The sequence below is a fragment of the Chionomys nivalis genome, chromosome 24, assembly GCF_950005125.1.
Source record: "Chionomys nivalis chromosome 24, mChiNiv1.1, whole genome shotgun sequence".
Taxonomy (NCBI): domain Eukaryota; kingdom Metazoa; phylum Chordata; class Mammalia; order Rodentia; family Cricetidae; genus Chionomys; species Chionomys nivalis.
Genome location: NC_080109.1, coordinates 19407471 through 19424772, shown reverse-complemented (window position 1 = coordinate 19424772; position 17302 = coordinate 19407471). Strand labels below are relative to the sequence as shown.

Genomic DNA, 17302 nt, shown 5'->3' with positions numbered 1-17302 from the left:
GACCACTGAGAATCTCCCTCCTGATAAAGCCATGTGAGTTGTGTCTTTATTCCCGTGCCTCCACGCCTGTCCAGAGAGATACTTTATGGGGTTGGAGCCCAACACCAACCCCTTAAAGACAACTGAGTTCTTTCCTACCCATCACCCCACCAGAAGCCATCAACTGTGAAGAGATACGCCTCAGCAACCCTAGAACAATTTTTAAGAGTCCTCTTTGGTGGCTTCCTCTCTAGACTGTTTTCTGTTTTTAGTCAGTGATGGGTTGAGGACAGCTTGTCACAAACGGCTTTTAGGTCTCTCATTCTCAACTGTGAGTCTGCTGCCATTGGAACCACGGCAGAAGATGCTTTCTTGTCCTTTACAGTCACCAGATGCATGGATCATGGACTTCATCCACATGGCTTCTGTAGTCAGCACAGAACATGGAATTCAACTTGGTCTCCAGTGGCAGTACAGGCCATGAATGTCAACATGACCCCTGGCAGCAGCACCCACCTAGACACCAACATGGTTTCAAGTGGCAGCAATAAGCAAGGACATCCACATGGTCTTCAATGATAACATGGACCATAGACATCAAAATGGCCTACTGCAAGGAGCATGGACGACAGACATCAACATGGCCCTGGGTCTCAGCATGGACCACAAACACCATCATGGTCCTCATGGCAGCACAGTCAGGGCATCAACATGGCCTCCAGTGGTTGCATTTTCTAATAACGAACAGCATTTTCATGCACTTGTTGCCCATTTGCGTGCCTTTTTTGGAGAAATATCTATTAAGGTCCTCTCGATTTTTTATTGAGTTCTTTGCCTTCTTGCAAGAGGTTGGTTATTTGATTATTTATTTGAGATAGGGCCTCACTATTTAGTCCAGGCTGGCCTTAAACTAGAGATCTTCCTGTCTCAGCTTTCTGGGATTATGGGCATACACCAAGTACTAGTCAGGGTTCTCTAGTGTCGTAGACCTTATCGACTGGATCTATATATATTATATATATAAATATAAGGGAATATTACAGTCACGGAGGTTTAGTGCAATATCATCATGAAGGAGAGCATGGTGGCATGTAGGTAGACATGGTGCCGGAGAAGCAGCTGAGCATCCTACATCTTGCAGGGAACAGTAAGTCAACTGAGACGCTGGGTGGTATCCTGAGACACCTCAAAGTTTGCCCCCACAGTGGCACACTTCCTGCAACAGGGCCATCCCCACTCCAACAAAGCTGCAGCTCCTAATAGTGCCACTCCCCATAAGATTGTGGGGTCCAATTCCATCCAAACTACCTTAAGGAGATAGGCACAGATGTCACGGGATTATAGGAGAAATACCTGGGGAGGAAGGCCTTTGGATGTTGAGGGATGAAAGAAAGAGAAGAAAATCATGAAAAATCAAGGTGAATATCGGAAAGAGGCAGACAGGGGGCCTACCAGGAGAAGAGAGTTCCTACAGCCTACAACCTGCATGCTGGAGACCCTGAGGAACTCTGGAGAGAGCGCCTGCCTTCACTCCAGGCTTCTCCTCAACCCCCACCTCCCTAGCTGGCAATTAACAGTAGGTCTTCTGACTTCCTTAATTATTTCTTTATTGGCCACAGATAGGGGGCCAAAATGAGAATACAAACATTCATCGGAACCAGACGGAGTAAGCCAGGATGCCAGGGGACTCCAAATCTCATCACTGTTGTACACAGCAGTGACACAGGCAGGGCTGGGGTAGACACATCCAGGCAAAGTCCGTTCTGTGGAAAGAAAATGGCTGGAGAAGCAAGGCACCAATCTAAATTTAGCTGCTTGAAGGAATCCTGCTGAGAGTCAGCTGGGGTGGCGGTAGACAGTGCTCAGAATCCTACTGGGACCTTACCTGATAGGGGGAGGAGAATCCCAACTTCAGCGCGGTTGCTGGTGTATAATTTACCATATAGCGTTGGAGGCAGACAGGCTGTGCTCATGAGCTGGAAAATGCAACCTTGACCAAACTGGCCACAGTAGCAGACAAAGGCTACAAGCCTGTGGGCTGAAAGGGCTCGGAGCTGGAATCGGCCTTCCGAGTCACCACTGTCTCTCTTCCTCTTCACTGAGAGGAGTGACATCAGCACAGGAGCCAAACCTATGAGACAAAGAAGCAGGGTTGGTGGGCTCGTTTCTGTCATGAAATGAGGTGTGCTTTTAAGAAAGGAATTTACGATAACCATTAAGGTGGAGGAAGCAAGAAAAATCTTTCATCTAGATTCCTATCGACCCAGCCATAGAGGGATGGCTCTGCAGTAAAGTGATTCATGTGTAGTTGCCTGAATAAGTAGACAGAATAATAATATTGAGGAGGACATATTTTACCTATCTTACCGATCACCTTTTTGTTTTGCATTATCTCGAGTTACTGCACCCATCATTCCTCTCTGAGGGAACTGACCTTCAGGGGTTCCATTACTCAGAAGGCATCAGGATGGACTAAACCGAAGCGTTCAGGGGTGGGATACCAGGCTGATGTTACAGCCTGTACCAGATGGGGGCAGCTGTAGGGAAACAGCAGACACGTAGTAAAACATCTCTGACCTGGTTCATCCCCATGGTCACACAGGCACTGGCCAGCTTCTGAAGGGACCACTCGGGCCACAGAGCTAGACCAGAAGGAAGAAACCATGCTTACAGTTTGGACCTGCTTTCTGTTGGCTTCCCAGTGCCCAGCATGCAACCTGGCATGCAGAGACCCTCCACAAATACAGTTCTTACATGCGGCTATGGAGGACTGGTTCCAGAACCTTCCCCAGGATCCCCAAATCCAGTCTCTTATATAAATTGCCATGGTGTTTGCATGAAACTTGGTCACTTCCTCTCATATACTCTCAATCATCCCTACTCATAAATAATTACTCATAATGCATAATTACTAGTGTAAATGTTATATAAACAGTCATTCTGTTTAGGGAACAGTGATAAGAACTATCTACATGTTCACTACAGGTGGATTTTCTTCTCAAATATCATCTGCTGTTCAAAACATGGAAGAAGGGCTGTCTGGCTTAAAGGCGGAGTGGATGAATGTGTGTGAAGGTAATAGGACCAAGCAATAGTTCTATCTTAGAGGACCAAGAAACTAGCTCAGAATGCAACTGTCATTCAGAACAGATGGCACTGAGTTCGGTCCATGGTCTTCATACTCATGTAAACGTGTTTCTAAAATGGTACCCATGTCTGATGAAATAAGATAGAACACCTAAGCTCAGGTTACAAAGCCATTTGCCTCCCTTGTGAACTTCTTCTCGATTGTTGATTCTGGGGGATGTCAGCTGTCATGTGGGATCCTGTCCTGTGTGGAGACCTACATGGCAAGGCTCTAAGGGTAGAAGGCTCCAGTCAACAGTCAACCAGGAATGAGGCCCTCAGCCCAACAGCCCACAAGTACTGTCTCCTACCCACAGCCGTGTGAGTGAGTCAAGGAACCTATTCTCTCTAGTGAATCCTCAGAGGGCAACAAAAGCCATCACCGCCTGACACAGAGGAGCGTAAGTCCCCCACTGGGACTGTGTTCCGACATATCCTATTGCTAGCTTGGGACAATCTGTTGGCAGCGAGGTGGTCGCAAGAGAGAGACATGAAGCTACAAGGACCAAAGTTCAGCAGGTGGCCATTCATAAAGCTCCTTCACCTGTCCCTTGAAATGAGTGTCTGAAGTTCAGAATAATTTGACATTTGACGTAAAACAGGAGGATGTTTAAATGGCAGGAAGAGCTGGGTTATTCTGCCATGAGAACTTCAGTGTCTTCATGAGCGGCATTCCTTTCAAAACTGTCACCTAGGGTGAGTGAGCACTTTGTTCATAATACCGTTATTCCAGCAAGCCCAAATAGTGCCTAGCTACCTCACAGAAAACAATACACAAGTCGCTGGTCACTTCTCAATAGTAACCTACACTCCAAAACAAGAACCCCATGACATCTACTTCCTGTGAGTGTGAAGAACCCCTAAGACCTTCAAGAAAACTTGGGACCCAGGCCCAAGGCCCGCTGAGGGCTTGTGATACACTCAGGCCTCTGGTCTGAGACGTTCTTTCTTTTCTCTCCCGGAGGAGCTTCTTGAGAGATGTGGATGAAGCAGACTCCGCGAGCTCAGACGAGAAGACAGCTTCCCAACTCTCACGGACTGTAGCCAGTGGCACGCTCTAATGGGTTCCTACACCACATAGATGTTCTAGGCCTCCTTATGGACCAAGGACTTGAAGCATCACAGGTTACATAGGTCTTAGCTACTATGCATCAGTGAACTAATGGCAATAAGGAAGGCATCCTTATTTGAGCAATCTCATCAGTGCGGAAGGCAGGATTGCCTGTCTGAACAAGGAACCCAGTCAAACGCCAAGAGAGTCCAGACCCAGGGACCCAAGTGACCACTGGGGAGTAGAAGGGCAGGAGGGCCTAGTGGGATTCCTAGCTCCTGTGGCTCCTTATTCTTTGTCTTCATATTCCTGAGACATTTCCAATAAGTAAACTACATATTGACTCATGTGTCATCAGAAATCTACAGCCCTTTATTTTGATATGTTTGATCTCAGAGCATTCCCTGGACTGAGAATTCACTCCTCCATCCACAGGAAATGCCAGTGTGGTCTCTGTGGATGAACTAAAGGAAGAACAGCTGGCTTATCTTTTATTATAATTTCAAAGGTTGCAAAGTTTTGAACGGTTGCAAAACTGGTCTTAAAATTTTTATTGTCTTCATATTCATAAAGTCAATGTCAGTAATGATAAAAAACTTTAAATCTCTCATTACTATACCCCTGAGGAATCACTTCTAGGAGCTAGCTTATGTCCTGAATACAGTACAAAAGAATTATGGGCCTGCTGACAAAGCCAATCTGCTTATTTAAAATGTCAAAAGATCTGGAAGTTTCATACAAGTCCAGAACTTACTAAGAAATAAGACACATACAGTAGATTTTTCATCAACCCCCATATAGATGCTTCCAAATCTCCGTCAGTTCCAATTTGTATTGTAGTTTTTCACACAGACATTGACCCTTTCTATGTACTTGTGAGGTATTCAAAAGCTTGGGCATGCAAGCAGCATTTCCATAGGATGTAGATACATTCAAAACAGCCTCGGGAGAAGTACAGGGATGAGCAGAGGTGGCCCAGGTTTCCCTCACAACTGCAGCTGACTGACAGCTAGATCGTCCCGCCCCTCCACTCCTTAAACACGGAGCTCCACCCCTTGGTAACAAGGTTCCGTGGTGATTGGCCCTCAGTCCTCAGACACCACAGCATCTAGTTTGGGAGGGATGTAAGATGAATTTCCCGAAATGCTTTGTATTGCCCATGGCTAAATCCAACTGAGTAGAACACATTTTAACATGGCTAATAACATTTAGAGTCCCAAAGAGGCATGCCATCAATTGACGTAGGTTTTGTGTTTTTCTAAGTGGGCTCAGGCAATTTGTTAAACAAAATGCTTTGGGTATGCCTGCAATAATCACATTGGTTCCTGTGGTTTGCAGGGAAAGCGTCGATTAGATATGAAATTTAAGATGCTTAATTAAAATCATCCTCATTGCTGTCTGGCTGCCTCGGAGACCTCTGAGAGGCAACGAAGATGGCCTTACTCTGTAATGAAGTTCTAACAATTAAATTTATAGCTCATTTAGGGGATTTATCTTCACGCAGGAGTAGACATGATATTTTAACGGTTTCAATCAAGAATTATTGCAAAACACTGACGGTATCTGCTATTAATTAATTTCTCTGAAATTACAGGGTAGAGGTGGCATGCTCAGCAAGGCAAGAGCCCAGCAGGTGTGCATGCAGATGTGCGGGCACTTGGATGGCACCTTCCTCAGCCAGAGACCAGGACCCACAGTGGTCCTTCCCAAACCCAGAGTAGCTGCCATGCTCGCTCCTCATTGGCTCACTGCTGTCTGGTGTACTCCATCTGCTTCCATGTACTGCATAGGCACTTCTTACACGTAGTCTTCCTTGTCAGAGGAACTCAGAATCCAGCCATGACCTGACACATGCGAACCAAACACTCAACCACTGAGCTGTATCCCCAGCTCCTTTCTTCCTTCCTTTCTTTTTTTTTTTATTTATTTCTCTCTCTCACCCTCTCTCTGTCTCTTTTTTTTTCTTTTTTTTCTTCCTTTCTTTTAACCCAGAATGGCCTCAGACCTGAACTATGCAGCCAAAAACGACCTTGAATTCCTAATCCTCCTGCCTCTACCTTCCGGAATGCTGGAGATACAGGTTTGTGCCACCATGCCTGACTCTGATTCATTCTTATGAAAATAATATATTCTTATCTTTAAAATTTTAATAGTATAATTTTTGGTATGATTAAAATGTTATCACACCTTCGTTTTACTCACGTTTCCGATTTTCTTAGGGCCGCCCTGCCCAGCTCTCTGGAGACTTCCTCCCTCCTACCTTGAGCTCTTCTGCCATATTCCATATTCCCTGTCTGGGTTCAGTTGAAGCTCTTGGTGAGTGTGTGTGTGTGTGGGGGGGGGGGTGTCCTTCTTGTCACCAACCTAGCTCTTCGCATTACTGGCTCCCTCTTGTGGCTATAGAAGGTCATTGCATACCCACTATGGTGCAAGGGACAGTTTGTGGCATTGGCTTCTGGATAGAGCTAAGTTTCAAACCAAACCCAGCTGGTGGCTCACTGAAGCCGCAGGGGAATGGCTAGCTCCAGTCAAAACCATTGTTCCTAAACTCTGCTCAACCATGCTTCCTGTTCCGCGGGCACTGGCCCTCCACCATGTCTCTCCAGAGACCCCCCCAATTTCCCCATTTAGGCTGAGAATGTGCCAGATCTGGTTTGTCTGGTGGTTGGGTTGATTTGATGTTTCTGTCAGCATGATGGTTGTCACTGTCTAAGGCTGTGACAGAGTCTGACAATGCCTAAGCTGTACATCAGGGTCAGTGGCTGTTGTGAACGCCCTTTTCTCTGTGAGGCCTCTTATGGGCAGCCATTGAGTGAAAGTCCCCAGACCAGCCTTCTGCAGTCAGAGAAGAGCTGTGGTAGTTTCCTGTCTCCTCATCCACACAGCGGGAACTCTGGGAATAGCCCATTACTGCCCACTTCCCTGGCACGATCACTCCCCAGTGTCCCTCAAGGCCTCATGTTTGACGCCCAGTGTTCTTCATTAGCTTCCTCCAGTCTCTACCTTTGCTTCCCAGGATCCCTTCACAAGCAACCTGTTTGCCCTCAATTCATGTGAAGGACACCAATCCCAGAAGAGCCCAGCCGAAGATCGTTAGCACTAGAAGTGTTTCAAGGAGACAGACACAACTAGAGAGAAGATCCCAGAATTGAATTCCTTCCTAACTGGGCAGGAGTGGAGCGTGGATTGAGGCAGAATCCCCTAGAAGGAGATGCACTGGCTTACACAAGAGCTCTGGTACTCTGAGATTGAAAACCAAGACCAGGTTCACTGGCGCTAACTAGAGCAGAAACTCCCAAACCACAGAGACTAAGAGCGTGATGGGAAACGCAGGTTTCTGTGACAGCATTTAGCCACTATTCTCTACAGTTGGAGGAGGGTTATGAAGAAGATTCAGTCCGCATTCTGGTGCCTAGGGCCATAGAATAATTACGGAAGCTGAATTTACACCCTGATAGTCCCGCTGAGGGAAGGGGAGAGGGCTCTGATAGAGTGGGACCAGGTGCATAGGATAAGAACCTACGGTCATGCTGAAGGTATGTTGTCCTATAGATTCCCGTGATCCTCTAGTGGCAGAAATGTCTTGTCCTACCTGTTAGAGGGCAGCATTTTCTCTTTATTAGATTAGATTAGAAAAGATGTCTCCTGAAACAAATACCTACATCGTAGGGAATGTTGGCTATGCAGGGAATTGTTCTCAGCCCGCCAGTAATTACAGCCAGGTCTCATGATTATCTCACAACCTAGCATCTCAGTAGTGCTTGGGTACAGAAGCAGTACTGGGGAGGACGGAGATTTTCCAGGAAACCGAGCCCCGGTCCGGTCGTGTTTTTAAGGCATTACTAACGGCAGGGAATGGGACACTGGAATTTGGCTTGTTGTCAATGGACGGTGATTTCCTGTATTCCGAAGACTAAGAGGTGGCTCTGTACCAAAGGCAAGCCGGGAGTGATTACTTCAAAACAGAGCAAGGCAGGAAAGCAACTAATGCTTTTCACCTGTGGTTACCTCTGAACGAACAACGATCGCAAAGAGGCCACACACCTGGCTTATGTGACTCCTGAAGTCGGGACCCAAGACTTCACTTGTGCTATGCCACGCCAACACCAAGGCCCATGTTCCCAATCTCACTCCAGGAAGTTTGTCCTGAGGAAAGGATATTACCTACATCTTGACAGCTGTGGGTTGTTGTCGTTATCAGTTTCCGGCAGAATCCATTACATATTCACTTAGCATCTTTTAGGACAAATAGCACCATCTTTTTTGTTTGTTTTTTTTTTGTTTGTTTGTTTGTTTTGTTTTTCGAGGCAGGGTTTCTCTGTGGTTTTGGAGCCTGTCCTGGAACTAGCTCTTGTAGACCAGGCTGGTCTCGAACTCACAGAGATCCGCCTGCCTCTGCCTCCCGAGTGCTGGGATTAAAGGCGTGGGCCACCACTGCCCGGCCCAAATAGCACCATCTTGAGCCAACAATGGCTTGTGCTTGCTGAGCCCGCCTTGGCAACTATCTTTGCAAGATAACCAGACTTGAAGAAGGCTTCGTGGTTTCAGCCTCTAGCGACCGCTGGACTTTCACTTACAGGTCTAAATTTCCGTCTTTGAAGCCCCCATCCCCCTGACTCCGTTCTCCACCTTCCCTGCAGCCCCCATCCCCCTGACTCCGTTCTCCACCTTCCCATGGGTCCCCAACACAGCCGGACCTTTCCTTTCACCCCTGGCCATGTACCCCGGGGTCTCTGTGGTCAGAACAGCCAACCACAACAATGTTCCAAGCGGCAGGAAACGGTCTTCACACTCTTGGGATTTCCTATTATGTGATGCGCAACCTTTTCCAGAAACAATCGAACCTAAAAATAGAAAGTGCCTGGATTCACCTTCATCTCAACACAATGACTCCACGGCCACTGCAGCTAGCCTTGAAGCAGCGCCAGGCACTTTGAAACCCAGAGACTCATCAGTGGAAATGAAGGAAGCGCTTCCAGGGCCTCCCAAGTGAGGGGAGGCAGCTGTTTACTGAGTCCCCGTTCTTTGTTAGTTCTTTGTTATTTCGTTGGCTTTTGCCAGGAAAACCTGGCTAGGAGGAAGGAAAGCAAAGTAACTGAGGGGTGCAGAGGGGTGCAGATGATTAGCAAGCAGAATTGGTGGCCCTGGGGTAGACTAGATGGCTCCGGAGGAATTAGGTGAATTTTTGGAGGAGGGGGCTGAAGTGGAGAAGAAAGGGGAGGAGAAGAGGAGAAACGGGATTTCCAGTGGTCCCCGAAGCCGGAATGTCTGGGATTTCACGGCTGGCAGATGGCCTTCTGAAATGGAGAAGGAAGGAGACGCAGTTTTAATGTCACTGCCAGGTCCAAGCAGTTACTTTTTTCTCTCACAGTCCCCTGAGAAGCTCCGGTTTTCTTCCCGTGTGGAGGGGAAGGAGGAGAGCGAGGAAGAGACCCACGAGTCTGCTCACCCCTCTGAGATGAAGAATTCAAGCTGCGATTAAATGGCATCTGCTGTCCTCCCGAGAACTCCACTGGAGTGCATGATCCTGAGAGAAAAACTGGGAATTTTCTTTCCTTTTTTTCCCCTTTTCTTTCCTTTCTTTTCGTCTATTCAATGTGTCTTCCACATCGGGCATCTCAATCCCATTCATTTCCCCCTCCCTTCGAATCCACCCTCTGCCCCTGCACCTCCTCCCATCCAATAAAGCAAAATTTAAGGGAAAAAAAGAAAAGAAAAGAGAAAAAAATGGAAAAATTAAAAATCTTGTCATGGAAACTACAGTGTGATACAGTGAGTCACACAGTAAACGCCTTTGTCTGTGTGTCTTTACTTGCCAGCGTTCATGGCAAAGAGTCATTGGTCTAGTTCGGGGCCTCTGGTTTCTATTATACCATCGAAGCTGGGCCCTCACTGGGACTCTTCTGGGATGCCCTGCTGTTGCCCTGTGTTGCAGGGATGCTGCAGTTTTGGGTCTGTGAGTCAGGACCCTTCGTGTGCGGGAGCAGATCACAGATGGGGTGGATGTCGGGATGGACCAAGTCTTAACACTGCTTCTGGGCCTGGGCACCTGTCCGGCTGGTCCACCCGCCAGTTCTCCCCTGTCCTCACCACCAGGGTGAGCGCTCCAGCATTGCCCCAGCTAATTCACCCTTGCGGTGGGGCCAGAAATTCGGAGGTTTCCAACAGTGATGCTAAAAGGTGTAACCTGGAAAATGAAATCAAATAGAGAGATGAAGGCCCAGGAGAGTCCAACTTGAGGCTACTCTAACCGATGTGAGGTCTTCCCAGGCCTGCAGGCTCCCAGAGTTAAACAGCCCAGTGTTTCAACCCCGGTTCTGCCCATCCCCAGCCAGGTGGCTTGCTTGTCTTCCCTGGGTTAGCAAGCATGTCTTGGGGTGCTTTGTTGGTGGGGTTACATGAGGTGGGAATGAAAAGCTCTATTTCCATCCTTCTGTTCAGGCTTTGTGGGGAGAGCCGGGACTCAGTCAGTAGTTAGTAGACAATAGCTTTCACAAGAAACCAGGCCTGTGTGAAGAAGACAGGCTGGGTTGTTAGACGTGAAGATAAGGGCTGGGAAGATAGTATCTCATTTACCTAAAGGATGAAAAATACACTGGGATTCTAGGGAGCTAGGCTAAGTAAGAAGAGGAGAAATTGGCTGTGGGGAAGGAGCCAGGTGCTTGTATACCTTGTGCCTTGGGTACTCAAGGAGATGGGAGAACTTCCTCCCTGTAGACGCATCCAGCAAATATAGGAAGGCAGACAGAGCCATCTTGCCCCATCTTGCCCCTTCAAAGAAACAAGGAAGGTAAATGGTGACCATTGTGTTAGTTATTAAATATTGCCTCTCAACCCTAGCCTTTCTCCTTCACAATGAGTGCAATCTGAAGCTTCATCAGTAGGGGGCACTGAAGAGACACTGCAGGAAGCAGGGGACCTTTCCCTGGGTTTCTCTCCTGGTGCCTGGCTTCCAGCAGTGCCATATAACCGCGTCAGCAGCGCTCTGTGCCCTCAAGATCTTCACGGTGTCGTCAAGGTCATCTGCAACCCCAGAGCCCCTGATTGGCTTTGGGGACCCCTTGCCTTGACCCTCGTGATGTGCAGGTTTCACAGCTCCGATGGGCTCTACCTCCTGACCACTTCCACCATCAGGGTGCTGACGCTCAGCCTTTTCAGTGTGGTCTTAAACCTCCTACTGTGCGCGGCAGGTAAGAAGCCTTAGCCTCAGCCTGCCTGCACCTGCTGGACTCTTCCCTTCTTGCATGGCACCTATAAACACACTCCTGCCTGATAGCCCAGTGTCCCCAACAACTCCTCAAGCTTTCTTCAACAATGGCAAAACCCCAGCCTTAGAGGAGCCCCTATTCCAGGGTTGTTTTCCTTTGATAGTCTCCCTCAGATATAAGGTGCCCTGTGGAGGCATCATTACATTTTTCACGGCTATTATTTTAATAATTCTGTATACTAAATTTCTGCATGTCTTCTGTTTCCCAAAGTAGGCCCAGTGACACAGGTATGGGCGGCTGGTAACCTCATGGAGAGACAGACGATCATATGGCCTTGCTGGAAGTACACACAAGTATTCATGACAAAAGGTCAAGCCTGTTTCTGGCCAACCAAACCCATGCATGGAGGGGAACATGTTAAATAGATGTAGTCACAAGATCAAGGCCTGAGGGAACGCCACAGAAAACCCACCGGAATTCTCTAGTGAAAGAGGGAAAGAATCTATCTATCTATCTATCTATCTATCTATCTATCTATCTATCTATCTATCTATCCATCTATCCATCCATCCATCCATCCATCCATCCATCTATCTATCTATCTATCTATCTATCTATCTATCTATCTATGTATCTATCTATCTGTTAATGGCTTGCTATCCAATTAGAATTGAGGACTTTATTTGAACACTGATACCAACAAATGTTAAAAATATTTGAAACAAATGAAATTTAACTGTCTGGGTATTTGTGTTAATATTAATTACTTTTTAAAAATATAAGAGCTGATAAGGGAAATATGAGTGCTAGATATTTGTTGACATTATGAGAATTCTCTTTATGTTTATGTGTGATAATAATAGTGGTCCATGGGAATTTTCTTCAAAATAACAATTGTACCGGGTAGAAGCGGATGGGGAATGTATCGTCCAGGACTAACTAACCTTGAAGCTAAGGGGTGAATACATGTGTTCATTAAGACAACTTTTCTTTTTATTTTAGGTAAAGTTTCACTTTATAACCCAGGCTGACTTGAAACTCATGTGGCCCAATCTACCTCAACCTTCTGAATACTGGAAGCATATAGGCATGTACCACCATTCTTAGCTTCATTTAAAAAAAATCTACAAACTGATAAGAAATCGGGAAACCTAACTGAAAAATAAACACAGAAGAAAAAGAAACAATTAGTAAAGAAAGTGTACATGCCACCAAAACACGAGAAGGCATCCAGTAAAAACCAGACTGTCCCTGGAAACGTGGATGCTGGCACTGGTACTATCGCGTTAATAATCCGGAAAAGTTTCTCAAGATGTAGAGCAAGCATTACCATAAACCCAATTGTTTTGATTCCTGATATGTGTCTTGGAGAAATTATCAAATATGCCAGCTAAAATTTGTGTTTTTTCAAGCAATTTTTATAAAAGTAACACACTAGAAGCAAAGTGAACATCCACCAGTGGAGGAGGAGCTAAGAAAAAGAAGTAAACAAAATATGGGGGTCCACGCAGGCTCCTCTCAACAGCTAAGAGGAAAGATTTGTGGCCAATGTAGCGACGCCCCAGAATGCCTGCCACTCAGCAGAAAAGCATATCACAGAGTAGGTGTGTAGGTGTTGTGTTTGGTCTCAGTTTTGTAAAAAAAAAAAAAATAGATAAATATGACTCAAGAGAAAAAAGTTTATTTTGATTAATAGTTGAAGAGATTTCAACCCATTGCAACAGGGGAGGTACGGGCAGCTTTTCACGTGACCATTAACCAGGAAGCAGAACTCAGGGCTGGAGCCAGGAGCAGGTACTAACTTCAAAGGTCTGCCCCTAGTGGCCCACTTACGCCAGCATCTCCAAGGTCGGCCTCTAGTGGGCCCCTTTTGCCAGCCTCTCCTCAGGACTGTACAACCTTCGAAAGGACTCCAAAAACTAGGGAATCAAGAACTTAAACCATGAGACTAGGAATTACATTGAGATTTGAACCAAAACAGGCAGAAGAGTAAGGCCAGGAAAGCAATCAAGGTCAGATCTCCTGCAAAGCTGCTGGGCAGCCAGGAACGAATGACTGGCAACCACAATCAGGGTCAAGAATATGAGTTACCAGGCTTTGGACTTTGTGGGACAACACATTTTTCCCCCTTGAGCCTTTCTTGTTCTATGTCAGGCAATCATTTCAACCATGGTCATAGTGCTGAAGGACCCTGCTAAATTTGGCCTTATTCCTGTCTTGGCAGGCTGCCACACACGGCCAGGGTGATGGAGGAGTGTTTTTACAAGTGTCAAACCCTAGGAACATTGTCTTCATCCTGTCTGATAAAGCCCAGAGTCCGAGAAGCATCAGGGAAAAACACAGGTCTTAAGTTCCATCCCAGCTCTAGCGGTTGTGGGCTTGGCCTCGTCACCAAAAGCTTTTGCAAATGCCAACTTAATAATTGCAATTTCCCAGCTCTTATGTTGGGAGAAACCATTTGGGGGTAAAAGTAGTTTTCAGTTTGAGTAGCTTTTTTTTTTCTTCAGATTTTCCTCCCACAGGCAGAGCCAGAAAGAAGAGCAAGGTTCAAGAGGCCAGAAGTCAGACACCAAGAAGGAGCTGGTGGCTATTCCATCAAGGAAAACAAGATTGACCATGGGCTTCTGCTGGTGGTGGCACAGAGGGCTAAAGTTGAGATGGGGACAAGAGCATTCTGATCCCTGAATGACTCCTGCCACCCTAGGGAGGGAGGGAGAGAGAATGTGGCACACCAAGTTTTTCCTCCCTGGGCACCCAGTTATTTTGCTTAGCGTCTTATGGCCATGACTCATGAATTAAATGCAAAATAAGAACATGCACTTGTTGAAATTGCTTTGGAAAAAAATTCAGGATATTGGCAAATTTGGGTTATTAACAAATAAGAGCAGGTAAAGCTTACAGAATTTCTAAAATATGTAGTGAACTAGATATTTTCCCTCTGCAATCAGTTTAAAGGCAGAAAAAAATTATTTTTAAAAAATCCGACTCTACTGATATCACTCCAATTCAACTTTTTGTCTTGTTTGTTTGTTTGTTTGTTGTTGAGTCAGGGTGTCGCTGTTGTGGTAGTTTGGATAAGAATGGTCTTCCCAGATTCATAGATTGAATGCTTGATCATCAGAGAATGACATGCTAGGCCACTATTATGGTCTTGTTGGAATAGGTGTAGCTTTGTTGGAGGAAGTGTGTTACTGGGGGTGGGCTTTGAGGTCTCAGATGCTCAAGCCTGGCCCAGTGTCTCTCTCTTCCTGCTGCCTGCCAATCCAGATGTAGAACTCCCAGCTCCTTCTCCAGCACCGTGCCTGCGTGCACGAGCCATGCTTCCAGCCAGGCTAACAATGAACTAGACCTCTGAGTTTAAACCAAACTAAGCCAGCCCCGAACAAGTGTTTTCCTTTATTCCAGCTGCTGCGGTCACGGCTTCATAGCAGCAGAACTCTGACTAGGACGGCTATATAACCCATGCTGGCCTTGAACTCACAGCGACGCTTCTCCCTCAGCCTCCTCGGTGTTGGGATTACAAGGCGTGTGCCACCATATCTGGTTGCAGCTTGAACATTCAGCGTTGTGTTTTACTTCCTCGATATAAGGAGAACATGATATAAAATATTTTCTTTGATAAGTAATAGATTTCACTTTAAAAAATTTTTTACTTTTTTTTACGCATTCATTTTACTTTATTTTGCTTGCCTTCAGGAAAGCAAATTATAAAGTAGGGCAAATGGAAAACACTAAAAATTCCAAAAATTAAAAAAAAAGAGGTATTTAATGCAGTTAAGCAACAGCGGAGCAATTGATTGCTCCCTCTGTAATCATTACCTCTGGTTTCAGAAGAACCTGAGGCAAAGAAGGTCCCTTTGAATAAGGACCAGAAGGTACCGCATGAAAACACAGAACTCCTTTTCGGAGTTTGAATCAATGTGTGGGATTCAGGTCTCAGCAAAATGCCATGTGGAGAAGGAGGGCTGGACTTGGGGAGAAGTGACAGGCGCCAGCGTGCAGGCCGCTGGACCGCAAGAGGAGGAACGTTAACCTGGCTCAGTAAGGAAACAGGAGAGGTGCCAGTCTTCCAGGAATCCCCTGCCAGCTGGGGTTCAGTTACGAGCACTGGTTCTCGTTAGTGATTCCCCAAGCCCAGACAGAAGACTCAGTACAGCACAGTTTCTAGAATTCTGTACCAGACTTGGATGGTTTTTTTTTTTTTCCACTGAGCTGAGCGAGGACTCCAAGCTTCTCATCTGCCTCTGCCTTGCAACGCCGAGTCCCCGCTCCTTTGCCTTGAAACGGCTCGACATTTTTGCTGCATTACCAAGGCCGCTTTAATTTATCACTTTGTTTTAAAGAACTGCACCATCCCCAAAATAGCACAAAATTACTCACTCCGTTGGAGGGTATTGCAGCCTTATATAAGACATGTAATCTTCCACTGAGTGGGCCAGGCTGAGCCCGAGTCTGGCCTTCTGAATTCTGGCAGCTGCCAATGGAAGCTGCTTGGTTTTTCCAAGCAAACTGTAAGTTTTGTTTTTGTTTTGAAATAGATAGTCCAGGCTGGCCTTGCACTCAATAAGTAGCCAAGGATGACCTACTTCTCATCCTTCTGCCTCTGCCTCCCCAGTGCTGGAATTACAGGCCTTTGTGGGCACACCCAGTCGTTCGGTTTCTGTGGGTGTCTTTTGTTTTGTTTTAACCACCAGGGCCACTAAAGAATGTCTGACTGTCCAGAGAGAAGCCCTGTAGCTGAGTTCTGCTTCCCTCCCTTGTCTTTTTCACGCTGCCTGTAATAGTACAGAGAGAGCTGGCTTCCTAAGCCTTCTTCCTCCCAGCTTTCCTCGATGTCATGTTAAGAATTTATAAATTCTGGCCGGGCGGTGGTGGCGCACGCCTTTAATCCCAGCACTTGGGAGGCAGAGGTAGGCGGATCTCTGTGAGTTCGAGACCAGCCTGGTCTACAAGAGCTAGTTCCAGGACAGGCTCCAAAGCCACAGAGAAACCCTATCTCGAAAAACCAAAAAAAAAAAAAAAAAAAAAAGAATTTATAAATTCTTTTTTTTTTTTAAATATTGAGTTTTGTATTGAATTTCAGGTTTTAAGTATATAAAGAAGTTTGGGATTTCACTGAAGACCAGAAGACAATTTAAAAAGAGAGTTTAGGGTTTTTGTTTTGTTTTATTGTTTTGTTGGTTTTTGTTTTGAGGAATACAAATCAAGCCTGTTTTCAGAAAGCTGTGCTGGAATTCTCTGTGCTGTGATTGTCATCCCCCTGCTGCCTTGGCCTTGTGCAGCATCTGCGAGCTTTAGACAGCCTCATGGTGGTCTGCTTAAAAATCATCATAATGGAATATACATGAGGATCAGGCAGGGAGATGCCCGGTCTTACTACATTTCAGTATTCCAGCTTGCTTCCGTGTTTCTCATTACCTCTCCAGCCTCTCTGTGAGAGGAAGAAGCCTTCACTTTTCCTAAGAAAAGCATCCCCTCCCCCAAGGTCAGAGGAACCTAGCCCGGGGTCCGTCATTACCGAAGCCTTCCATGTTTTCTGCTTCTGTTGACTTTTTAAAAAATTCTATTTTAGAGGAGACCTTTGGGAGATTCGTGCCGTGAAATTCTGCTACGGGGGAAGGCCTAGCAGTTAGTGGCTTTATTAAATGCCCCCAATTATACCACCGAATCTGCCATTCCCAGCTCTTGTCCCTTGGGAACTCAGAGAGCTCTGAATGCTTTACTTTATTAATTCCCACATTCCATTTGGTGGGGAGGGGAGCAGACAGCCTCAAATCGGGGCTTCTTAGACAGCTTTCATTCACAACTCTTTCCTACCTGGGAAAAATTTTAAGGGACCCTGAACAGACCACGTATCTAAAATAGGTATACAAATCAAACACACAATGATGATAAACAATAGCTTTATTTTAAAACAATTCATATATATATATATATC

General features: G+C 46.1%; 1 long non-coding RNA gene across 1 annotated transcript in view; it reads left to right on the top strand.

The window, feature by feature from the left end:
- The window catches only part of LOC130866054 (uncharacterized), a 37273-nt gene extending 27485 nt beyond the window's left edge, over positions 1 to 9788 (top strand). Inside the window, exons 2-3 of the long non-coding RNA XR_009056295.1 lie at positions 6376 to 6472; positions 9528 to 9788. This is a non-coding gene — a long non-coding RNA (uncharacterized LOC130866054). The remainder of the gene's footprint in view (positions 1 to 6375; positions 6473 to 9527) is intronic.
- Positions 9789 to 17302: the final 7514 nt, after the last annotated feature.